The sequence below is a fragment of the Theropithecus gelada genome, chromosome 15 (genome assembly GCF_003255815.1).
Source record: "Theropithecus gelada isolate Dixy chromosome 15, Tgel_1.0, whole genome shotgun sequence".
Classification (NCBI taxonomy): Eukaryota; Metazoa; Chordata; class Mammalia; order Primates; family Cercopithecidae; genus Theropithecus; species Theropithecus gelada.
The window spans coordinates 97,355,900-97,368,807 of NC_037683.1; positions in this window are offsets into that span (position 1 = coordinate 97,355,900).

The window sequence follows — 12,908 nt, forward strand, 5'->3', positions numbered from 1 at the left end:
TCGAAGAGGGCGAATTGCCGCCGTGGCCTGGATCGCGATGCCCCCACCCGGCTCCCGCCCCTCTCCTTTCCCGCAGCCTGGGCAAGACACCCTTGGCAACGCCCCGCATCCGGGCTCCTTGGCCTGGAGGAGCGTTATGGCCGTAGTTCTGGTTGCTGAGGACTGAGCCACCCCCAGACTGCGACATGGGGCGGCGGTGCCTCCTTCCCCAAGCCCCAGGGAGTCGGTTTTGTTTTTTTTTTTAAGTGAATTCCTGGCGCATGTGGCTGAACGAACGTTAGGATTAGTTAGAAGGTTTGGAGAAATGGATGAGGAAACAAATGTATTAAATTGTTAAATTAACCTTATGTGCCTGGCAGTGTACTCAAGTACTAAATCTCACCTAGTCTGGGTCATGACAAAAGCGGCAATTGTGATCCCGTTTTTGCAAGTGAAGCTGAATGATTCCTTGATTAGCCTCCATCACAGCAATAGTTTGGGGTAGGTTTTAAACCTTTGATAACTGAGCCCCCTAAATCGAGGGCACTTTATGAGCCAATCACCAGTGCCAGTTTCTGGTCAAATAGTGACTGTATCAGTGGCCCTACTGAGAAGACATTAAAAAATAGGAAATAAGTGTCTCACAACTGCAAACTTATACAAGTACGTTATATTAGGAGAGAGGTGTAGAAGCCAGTTTAGTCATGATCCAAATTTGCCTGGTGATGAAGTTTTAGTATAAAGGTATGCAGTTTTATTTTCTTTTGGAGACTTAAATCTCCATGGGTAACAAAATGTTCACACCTTTGAAAATCACCTATTAAAAATAATCATCAGTACTCATCTCTAGTTACGGACAGGAAAATCTCTTCCTTGGTTATTTTTGGAGGATTTGGAGCTTTTAAATTTGTTTGTTTGTTTGAGACAGAGTCTCGCCCTGTTTCCCAGGCTGGAGTGCAATGGCATGATCTCAGCTCACTGCAACCTCCACCTCCCAGGTTCAATTGATTCTCCTGCCTCAGCCTCCCAAGTAGCTGGGATAACAGGCGCCCCCCACCACACCTGACTAATTTTTGTATTTTTGGTAGACATGGGGTTTCCCCATGTTGGCCAGGCTGGTCTCCAATTCCTGACCTCAGATGATCCGCCCTCCTGGGCCTCCCAAATGGAGCTTTTTTTTTTTGAGATGGAGTCTTGCTCTGTCGCCCAGACTGGAGTGCAGTGGCACAATCTCAGCTCACTGCAATCTCTGCCTCCTGGGTTCAAGCAATTCTCCTGCCTCAGCCTCCCGAGTAGCTGGGATTACAGGCGCCCGCCACCACGCCCGGCTAATTTTTGTATTTTTAGTAGGACAGGGTTTTGCCGTGTTGGCCGGGCTGGTCTCGAACTCCTGATCTCAGGTGATCCGCCCGTCTTGGCATCTCAAAATGCTGGGATTACAGGCGTGAGCCACTGCACCTGGCCCCAGATGGAGCTTTTAAATTTCACAGCTGTTACCCTAGAAAAGTAGATCTTCATCCTTCCAGTTTCTTCATTTTGGTAAGAAAAAAGAACTTCAAGGACTCCACTATGACACGTTTTCCAGAAAAAGTCACTAGTACATTAATACAATTGTTAAGGAAATGTAAGTCTGTTGGCTTGGGATTTTTCCTTTCTACCACAGCACCTAAGTCTTGGGAGACAAATTGATTTAGCAAGGAAATCTAGCCATCTGCAAAAGAATCCAGAAGGGTAAATAACTTAGACCCTTTTCTTTCACTGAGGTTTATTGATAGAAAAAAGTCAAATGCTGGCCAGGTGTGGTGACTCACGCCTGTAATCCCAGCTCTTTGGGAGGCCAAGACGGGCGGATCACTTGAGTGCAGGAGTTCGAGGCCAGCCTGAGCAACATGGGGAAACCTTGTCTCTAACAAAAACACAAAAAATTAGATGGGTGTGGTGGCATGCGCCAGTGGTCCCAGCTTCTAGGGAGACTGAGGCGGGAGGATCATCTGAGCACGGGTGGCAGAGAGATTCCAATGAGCTGAGATCGTGCCACTGCACTCCAGCCTGTGAGAAAAAGTGAGATGCCTGTTCCCCCTCCCACCCAAAAAGTCAAATTCCTACCTATGTTCAAGATATTTGAACTCTAAAAGTAGTACACAAGAATAAAACATGCTTCCTTCAGTCAACGTTGAGATAAATCAAAACTCTGTGTGTCAAGGATTTTTGTTTTTGTTTTTTTAAGTGTGTCTACAAGATTCCGAGAATACAAAAAGTGAGTTGGGCTGGCCGTAGTGACTCAGGCCTGTAATCCCAGCACTTTGGCAGGCCGAGGATCACTTGAGCCCAGGAGTCGAGACCAGCCTGGGCAACATGGCAAACCCTATCTCTACAAAAAAAAAAAGAAAAAAATTAGCCAGGTGGCTGGAGCCTGTAGTCCCAGCTACTCCCAGAGGCTGAGGTGGGACGATCCCTTGAGCCTGGGAGGTGGAGGTTGCAGTGAGCTGAAATCACACCACCACACTCCAGCCTGGGCAACGCACTGTCTCAAAAAAAAAAAAAAAAAAGTGAGTTATTCACCTACTTAACATGGTTTTCCTGCTTTTTCCTTCCTAACAGCTACTGTGATACTGTTTAGGAATCACTCTCTCAACCACAGTCCCTTGTAGATTAGTTTAGCATTCTCTGACTCAGTAGTAGTCTGGACTGGTAATATCACCCTCTTGCCAGCAACTGGATTAGGTTTATGCATATTTCCCAGTTCACCTCAGTGAGTTGTAAGATTTGCAGAATGCTTACAGAAAAGCTTTTCCTCACTCTTCCAGGAGAACTTCCAGCAGTGATTCAGGCTCCCTCTGGACCTGATTGAACTTGGATGTAAGGCCTGGAATTGCTGCAGTCCTTTTGATGGCAACCTGAGTTTGTTTTTGTTTTGTTTTGTTTTGTTTTGTTTTGAGATGGAGTCTCGCTCTGTTGCCTAGGCTGGGGTGCAATGGCGCGATCTCCACTCACTGCAACCCCTGCCTCCCGGGTTCACGCCATTCTCCTGCCTCAGTCTCCCGAGTAGCTGGGATTACAGGCGCCCACCACCACGCCTGGCTAATTTTTTGTATTTTTTTTAGTAGAGACGGGGGTTTCACTGTGTTAGCCAGGATGGTCTCTATCTTCTGACCTCGTGATCCACCCACCTCAGCCTCCTGGCAACCTGAGTTTGAAGTCAACACATGGGGAAGGGCAAGGCCAAAAAAAAAAACAGAAATAAATGGACTTCAGTAATGGGATTACATCAATTTTTCAATCTGTCCTACTTTTGGATTTTTTGTTTTGTTTTGTTTTTTGAGATGGAGTCTCGCTCTGTCACCAGGCTGGAGTGCAGTGGTAGGATCTGGGCTCACTGCAACATCCACCTCCTGTATTCAAGCAATTCTCCTGCCTCAGCCTCCCGAGTAGCTGGGACTACAGGCGCGTGCCACCATGCCCAGCTGCTAATTTTTGTATTTTTAGTAGAGACGGGATTTCACCCTGTTGGCCAGGATGGTCTTGATCTCTTGACCTCGTGATCTGCCCGCCTTGACCTCCCAAAGTGCTGGGATTACAGGCGTGAACCACTGTGCCCAGCCCCCTTGTTACTTTTGAATCTTTAGTTGTGTGAGTTAATAAACTTCCTTCTAAGGCCAGGCATGGTAGCTCACACCTGTAATCCCAGCACTTGGGGAGGCCGAGGCGGGCAGATCACCTGAGGTCAGGAGTTCGAGAGCAGCCTGGCCTATGTGGTGAAACCCTGTCTCTACTAAAAATACATTAAAAAGTTAGCCAGGCGTGGTGGTGTGCACCTGTAATCCCAGCTACTCATGAGGCTGATGCAGGAGAATCGCTTGAACCAGGAGGTGGAGGTTGCAGTGAACCAAGATCATGCCATTGTACTCCAGCCTGGGCAACAAGAGTGAGACTCCGTCTCAAAAAAAATAAATAAATAAAATAAATAAATAAATAAAATTCCTTCTAGTTTAAAGCAGTTTTAAGTTGGGTTTTCTGTTATTTCACATGAAAGTAATCTTATACAATCTTATACAGGGAGCAAAGACAGACATGATATCTGACATCTTATGATCGGGTGGGTAAGGTAAACAATCAAGTATCTAGGTAGAACTGTACTTGAAGCAACACAAAGCCAGAATATAATGACTAAACAAAAAAGTGATTGTTTTTCTCACAATAAGAAGTCCAGAGGTAGGTACCACAGGGCTGGTGAGAATGTCAGCAAAGATCTAGGCTCTTCACTTTCCTGCCTCACCATCCCTATCATGTGGCTTCTGTCTTTATGGTTGTGAAATGGCTATATGCTTAAGAAAGTGAAAGCAGCAAAGGGCCAGAGCAACATGTCAGCTGAGTATGTTTCTTTTGAAAATCTTTGGCAGAAGCTCTACCCTGTAGGCATAGGCTTTATTTATTTGAAACAGGGTCTCACTCTGTCACACAGACTGGAGTGCAGTGGTGCTCCAGTCTAGCTCACTGCAGTCATAGCTCACTGCAGCCTTGACCTCCCCAGCTCAAGTGATCCTCCTGAGTAGCTGGGACTACAGGCATGTACCACTGCACTTGGCTAATTTTTAAATTTTTTGTAGAGATGGGGTCTGCTGTGTTGCCCAGGTTGATTTCGAACTCCTGGGCTCAAGCAGTCCGCCTGCCTCGGCCTCACAAAGTGCTGGGATTACAGGCGTGAGCTACTATGCCCTGCAGGGATAGGCTTTTGAAGAGATAGTGATGACCTCTAAATAACCTCTAAGCTTGCATTTTAAAGGTTAACAAAGGAGGAAGACATGATCAATGATGTGTCCATATAACTTTCCCCCCCTTGAACAGTATCCAAGTTAGATTATTCCAGTCATCAAGAGAGTCACCATTTTTGATTAGCTAAATTACATGTCAAGCTCTTGGGAATGATTATTGCTATATCTTTTATTTTCTATGTTAGGCTATATAGCATTAAAGAAATGGAGGGTTGACTAGGTGTGGTGGCTCTTGCCTGTAATCCCAGCACTTTGGGAGGCCGAAGTGGGCTGATCACTTGAGCTCAGGAGTTTGAGAACAACCTCGACAACATGGTGAGACCCCGTCTCTGCAAGAAATAATTTTAAAAAAATTATCTAGGTGTGGTGGCATGTGCCTGTAGTCTCAGCTTCTTACGCATCTGAGGCAAGAGGATCGCTTGAGCCCAAGAGGTCGAGGCTGCGGTGAGCTGTGTTCGTGCCACTGCACGCCAGTCTGAGCAACAAAGAAGGAAGTTGCAAAAGTTGCCTAGAGCAGTGGATGGACAATAGACATCGCTAGTGGGGAGGACATAGTTTCTTATATCTGCTGAAAGAGTTATGCATAGAAGTGAAATGGATTTTGTGGAGATAAGACACCTCTTATTTTCTTTTCTCCTTGTATGCACAAAATGACAGACTGAATCCCCAAGAAGCCATAGCAGAAAGAGATATGGCTCACTACAGTGTAATTTCTCTGTTCCTTTTCTTTTTGATTTATCCATATTTAACATTTAAGATTGAGCACTTCCTTGAAATTCTCCCTTGGCTTGCAGGGCATTTATATTATCCTAGTTTTCTTAGTGTCATTGAAAGCTCTTCCTACTCTCTCCTTACTGAGTTTGGAACGTTTCATATTTATAGGATATGACTTAGGGATAGAATGGAATCTTTCTGTGAAAACCATGCCTATTAAATACTTCAATTTCTGATTTAAAATATTAAATTATAACGGAATAAATCTATTATTTCCCATTATATATCATTAACATTATTACTACAGTTCAAAACCAGTTAGAGTTTTTTGAACCATATTTTGCTTTTTTTTTGAGACAGAGTCTCACTCTGTCGCCCAGGTTGGAGTGCAGTGGCGTGATCTTGGCTCACTGTAACCTCCACCTCCTGAGTTCAAGCAATTCTCCTGCCTCAGCCTCCTGAGTAGCTTGGGATTACACATGTGCGCCACCACGCCCAGCTAATTTTTGTATTTTTAGTAGAGACGGGGTTTCACCATGTTGGTCAGGCTGGTCTCAAACTCCTGACCTCATGATCCGCCCACTTTGGCCTCCCAAAGTGCTGGTATTACAGACATGAGCCACTGTGCCTGGCCTATATTTTGCTTTTAATTCATGAAGTTAATATTTCCTACTTAGGAGGAAGAGCTAAGTATTATTTAAAAACAGTACAAAAATAAACAGGTACAAAGGATTATTTAACTTGGATTCCCTTGAAAACAGAATCTGGGGCAGGGGTTAAGTGCTGATATTTAATCTATGAGGTGCAATATTTCGGCGTGGACACTGAGGGGGACACTGTATTGTCCTGCCACTGCTTCATGGTGAGCTCAGACACAGCTAGTCACTCAGTAGGAGTGCTGTCACTGGGGAAGTCTCTCGACAAACTATATGGAGAAACTGCCTCAGGGCAGTTTTTGGGAGGAAGAAAGGAGAACAAATTCCCCCTGGTTAGAGTTTGCCCCACAGGGAGTTATCTCCTCCATAATTCCAGGCTGCATCATCCAGCAACTTTGGTGGCTACTCAGGAAGTCATGTCCCTGTGAGGTGTGGCATTTTTTCCAAGTCTGAAAGTGAAGGAAAAGCCAGAAACCCTAGGTATGGGCTGGGCATGGTGGCTCACACCTGTAATCCCAGCACTATGCGAGGCCAAGGCTGGCAAATCGCCTTGAGTCCATCAGTTCAACACCAGCCCTGGGCAATGTGGTGAAACCCCATCTCTACAAAAAATTTTAAAAAGTTAGCTGGGCGTGGTGGCATGCGCCTCTAGTCCCTGCTACTCAGGAGTCTGAGGGCAGGAGGATGGCCTGAGCCTGGGAGATGAAGGTTGCAATGAGCAGAGATCCCACCACTGTACTCCAGCCTGGGCAACAAAGAGATCCTATCTCAAAAAAAAAAAAAAAAAAAGCCCAGGTATGTTACTCATTGTCCTGCCTGTTCAACCTTGAGGCACTTTCTAGGACATTTCATTCAAATGAAATTTCTAGGATCAGCCCCAGACTTGGCATAACTATGATCTAGTGAAACTCGCTGGCAGCAGTGGTAGCTGAGGTGGAGTAAGAGCTGTCATCCATATTTTGTTGCTGTCCTCCCTGAAATTAGCAGTGCTGCCTGTATAAGATAAACCTATGACTGGAGGGCTGCATGTAACAGCAACTGAATGGCTAAACAAAATAAAAAAAAAAAAAAATTTAAGGCCAGGTGTGGTGGCTCACACCTGTAATCTCAGCACTTTGGGAGGCTGAGGTGGGCGGATCACGAGGTCAGGAGATGTGAGACTATCCTGGCTAACATGGTGAAACCCTGTCTCTACTAAAAATACAAAAAATTAGCCAGGCATAGTGGCACATGCCTGTAGTCCCAGCTACTCGGGAGGCTGAGGCAGGAGAAATCGCTTGAACCTGGGAGGTGGAGGTTGCAGTGAGCTGAGATCGGGCCACTGCACTCCAGCCTGGGTGACAGAGCAAGACTCTTGTCTCCAAAAAAAAAAAAAAAAAAAATTAATTGACAAAATTATATGTACTTATGTACAACATGATGTTTTGAAGTATATTTGCATTGCGGAATGTTTAAATCTAGCTAATCAGTAAATGCATTACCTCACAGTTATTATTTTTGTGGTGAGAGGAATGTTTTGAAAGGTTATGAGAAAGCTCACGCGATGGAAGAGAAGGCTGGGTCACCAGACTCATAAACAGAAAACAGGCAGCTTTAGAGTATTGAGAGCAGAAACTGCCCAAAATTCTCTTCTAATTAGTGCTATTTAAAAAATGAACTATAGGCCGGGCATGGTGGCTCATGCCTATAATCCTAGCACTTTGGGAGGCCAAGGCAGGCAGATTACCTGAGCTTAGGAGTTCAAGGTCAGCCTGTGATGGGTGTGGTGGCTCACGCCTGTAAGTCCAGCACTTTGGGAGGATGAGGCAGGCAGATCACCTGAGAGGTCAGGAGTTCAAGACCAGCCTGGCCAACATGGTGAAGCCCCGTCTCTACTAAAAATACAAAAATTAGCTGGACGCGGTGGCGCCCGCCTGTAATCCCAGCTACGTGGGAGGCTGAGTCAGGAGAATTGCTTGAATCAGGGAGGTGGAGGTTGCGGTGAGCCGAGATCGCACCATTGTACTCCAGCCTGGGCAACAAGAGCAAAACTCCATCTGAAAACAAACAAACAAACAAAAAACAACAAAAAAAGACCAGTCTGGCCAACGTGGTGAAACCGTGCCTCTACTTAAAAAAAAAAAAAAAAAAAAAAAAAAGTCTGGGCGCGGTGGCTCACGCCTGTAATCCCAGCACTTTGGGAGGCCGAGGCGGGCGGATCACGAGGTCTGGAAATCGAGACCATCCTGGCTAACATGATGAAACCCCGTCTCCACTAAATATACAAAAAAATTAGCCGGGCGCGGTGGCGGGCGCCTGTAGTCCCAGCTACTCCGGAGGCTGAGGCAGGAGAATGTTGACAACCCGGGAGGCAGAGCTTGCAGTGAGCCGAGACCGTGCACTCCAGCCTGGGTGACCCAGCGAGGCTCTGTCTCAAAAAAAAAAAAAAAAAAGAAAAAAGAAAAATTAGCTGGGTGTGGCGGCGCGCGCCTGTAGTTCCTGTAGTCCCAGCTACTCCGGAGGCTGAGGCAGGCGAATCGCTTGAACCCAGCGGGCGGAGGTTGCAGTGAGCCGAGATTGCACCAATGTACTCCAGCCTGGGTGACAGTGAGAGACTCTGTATCAAAAAACAAAAAACCCAAAAAACCTATAAGCATTACAGCTTGCTTGCATCATTCTCCTCAAGATTGAAAATCCCAGGAGAGAGTCTGGTTGGGCAAGCCTAAATCAAATGCCCATCCTTCAGGGTGACAAAAGAACCTGTAAGGACCAGGATTTCTTTCTCATCAAGCCTATGTACAATGGAGAGAGAAAAACTCCACAAGGAAAACTGTTCAATTAGAAAGGGGAAACTGATGTGGTATTAACAAGATGTCCATTATAATTCACCCTTTAGCTGTTCAGCATTCAAGAAGTTTTTCTCACGTACTTCCAGAAATAATAGTATAACACAGTTATCTTCATACGTTTCTCACCCCCTCTTCTGAGGGAGACAACCCAGTCTCATTATTTGCTGCATCACAATCTAAGTCCAGGATATGTGAATGACGTACATTTCTGCTTTAGCTTCAGCTTAACTGTGTTAGATCAAGTCCTAGAAGCTGAGTCTCAGCCAGAGATTTTTGTGCAATTGATTCACTTGGAGAATGCTCTCACGTGAAGCAGAATGAGGAAAGCAGCACAGGGCAGGGAAAACTGGTCAAACCATGATGCAGTCTCAGCAGTGTCAGCCTGATACTATGAGTTCCAGAATCTGAACTATACACAGACTTGGTACCAGTTTGAGGCACAAAGTATGAATAAATGATCTGAAGGTCCATCCCAAGAGAGACCACCTCCACCCAGAATTTATGATTTGATAGCATTAGTCTTAACTCTCCTGTTTCTTGGGAATTTCAGGGTCTGTAAATTCCTAGATATGCCTTGACTGAGTTTTCTCATAAATTCCCATTCCCACTGATAGCAGAAAAAACTCGTCTTCCATTTTTTTTTTTTTTGAGACCAAGTTTTGCTCTTGTTGCCCAGGCTGGAGTGCAGTGGCGCGATCTCAGCTCACTGCAACTTCCGCCTCCCAGGTTCAAGTGATTCTCTTGTCTCAGCCTCCTGAGTAGCTGGGATTACAGGCGTGTGCCACCATGTCCAGCTAATTTTTTTATTTTTAGTAGAGACGGGGTTTCACGTTATTGGCCAGGGTGGTCTCGAAGTTCTGACCTCATGATCCGCCTATGTAGGCCTCCCAAAGTGCTGGGATTACAGACGTCGAGCCACTGGTCTTCCAGTTGTAAATAATCTCACTTACGGGAAATAGTTAAAGGTCAACCCCTTATTAGGGCCATTTGTTTTCTCTCCAAGGTCTTTCTTTGCCTCCACTTCTGGGTACAAAGGGAGGTTTAGATGTTATTTTGATTTAGGATACAGGTGTTTTTCCTGAGAGAAACGGGTCTTTGTCAGCAGTCTCTGATCTCTAGCTGAGGTATAGTATAGTCTGTCAGGTGTCTGAATTTTGGCTTCTGCCCTCAGCAAAGCTACTACTGAATGATCAAAGCCAGTGTAACTGGCACTCAATTCAGTGGTCTATCCTTGACTATCTCGCCTTGGCTCTCACTGGTACTGCAAATTTTTTGCTAATTCTGCCATCTCCATCCAGCCACTAGCTGGTCTCTCTTACAGCTGCTGCTATGCAGTAACCATATCCCTCACCACAATGACCCCATCACAAGCCCCACTGGCTCTCAAGTGATGTGCCTCTTATGACACCTGGGAATCAAAGGAAATTCTGTGGGGTGTTTGTGTCTGTAATCTCAGATCATCTCTGCCAAACATTGTGTATCTGTCTTCTGTGTTTTCTATCCCATGTGGTCATACGAACACCTTGCAGGGTTTCAAATTAGAAGTGAGGCTAGTGCCTTGTTTTTGCGCTTTTGCCATCCTTTTCAACCCATCTGGAGCGTCTGCTCTCATTAATCATCTCCCACTGGTCTTGCCCCAGGCTGAAATATAGGAAGGTCTCTGGGGATGGCCTGAGCCAGAAGCCAAGATAGCACCACTGCACTCCAGCCTGGGTGACACAGCCAGACCATCTTAAAAAAAAAAAAAAGTACTTCTTCCTTTTTTGGTTCCCTTTAACATAAAAACTTACTGGATTGAGACAGGGTCTGTCACCCAGGCTGTAGTGCAGTAGTGCCATCAAGGCTCACTGCAGCCTCCACTTCCCAGGCTGAGGAGATACTCCCACCTCAAGCCTCCTAAATGGGACTACAGGTGTGCACCACCATGCTTGGCTTATTTTTTGTAGCAATGGGGTTTCACCATGTTGCCCAGGCTGTCTCAAACTCTTGGGCTCAAGCCATCTGTCCGCCTTAGCCCCCAAAATGTTGGGGTTACAAGTATGAGCCACTGCACGGGGCTGATTAAACTTACTTTGAACCACAGCAATCTGAAGCAATTCATTACCTAATTCATATGGAACGACAATAAAAAAACTTAAAACCAATGAAAGAGTTTTTAAAAACTTTGCTGTTTCTTGATTTTCTTTGCTATTTGAATGGTATCAGTGATCAGATTTAGCATTTTACATTATATTGTCTTGGTACAATAGAACATAATTAAAGGCAAATAAAATTTGAATTCATTAATAGTAGGGAAAGGTTTTAAATTCTTGAGATAACTAGTGCAACTTGGTTTCCGTCTGTTGGCATTTTGGTAATTAACTTTCAAAAATTACGCTAAATTTTTGATACTAAGTCGGCGTTATGTACCAGTACTTCTTACAAAATTGGCTCAATATTCCACTTAAGAGCTTATGTTCACTTTTCCCACTCTTTGTGAAAATTCTCCCAGCCTGTACCAATTCTCACCCAAATTTTAAATACCATTTACCAATCAATAGTAGTGGCCTTGCAAAACACCCCTCTCCCTCCCAAAGCTATGTATTGAAGATATCAATGCCAGATATTCAATCCATTAAGTCTTCAGTAGAATGATGTTTGTCTCAAATTATTGTAAAACGCAAAAGTAAAAACATTTTCAGCTAATAGTCCATGTGTTACATCACTCATTTATAGACAACAGATAAAAGCTTTGAAAGCCAGTGTTCTCTCCAAGGATGCTTTCCTCCAGTAGGAGTAACAATTTGACTAAAATGTCCTTACAAATTTTTCTTTAGGGGTAAGGGCTCATTTCACCCTAAGCAACCCCAACTCACCCACACTGGGGAAACCATACCACAGGTAGCATTCACTAGTTTTAAGTGACATTTTGACATTTACTTCATGTTCTTCGTAAATCAAAAGAACACTCTATGCCCCTCCCCAAACTAAATGTCACTCAACTCTAATTCCCTTAAAAGGCATTATTCTGTGCCCAACTGATACTCTCTTACTATACACAAGCCTCTTACCTAAATTCAATAATTACATTCCTGACTCCTTTTCTATATAGTTGTTCATGTTCCGAGACAGGAGGACTCCTTGTGCCCATAAGATGGAGGTTGCAGTGAACCAAGATCATGCTACTGCACTCAAGCCTGGGAAGAAGAGCAAGACTCTGTCTCAAAAGAAAAAAGTTTTCCAGTTTTCTGGACAGTTGGAGGTTAATAAGCAGTATTTCAGGAATATGAGCTGGGAATCATACTCTGCAGTGATTTTACATTGTCTCCGATATTCTCAAACATCAAACGAAAGCTATTTTACAGAAAGGAACAAAGTAACTCATTCAAAATTTCTCATAGGTAATGACGAAAGCTCTGACTATAAGGAAAAACAAAAAAAACAAACAGCCGGGCGCCGTGGCTCAAGTCTGTAATCCCAGCACTTTGGGAGGCCGAGACGGGCGGATCACGAGGTCAGGAGATCGAGACCATCCTGGCTGACACGGTGAAACCCCCTCTCTACTAAAAAAATACAAAAAACTAGCCGGGCGAGGTGGCGGGCGCCTGTAGTCCCAGCTACTCGGGAGGCTGAGGCAGGAGAATGGCGTGAACCTGGGAGGCGGAGCTTGCAGTGAGCTGAGATCCGGCCACTGCACTCCAGCCTGGGCAACAGAGCGAGACTCCGTCTCAAAAAAAAAAACCAAACAAACTTGGTGACTAGGCTCTCATTTTGCTAAATTACCACTTTAAAAAATTATGAGCCCAACTACTGAACTTTGCATCTACCACCCCTGCCAGCTTTCACTTATAAATGCTAGAAAAACACTTCACACACACAAAAATATATATATAAGATTACTGTATTTCCTTTTAAGAGGAACGTTTCAACAAATTTTACAGGTGTCAATCAACCCTTGTTCAAATTGGGCACACATCAAA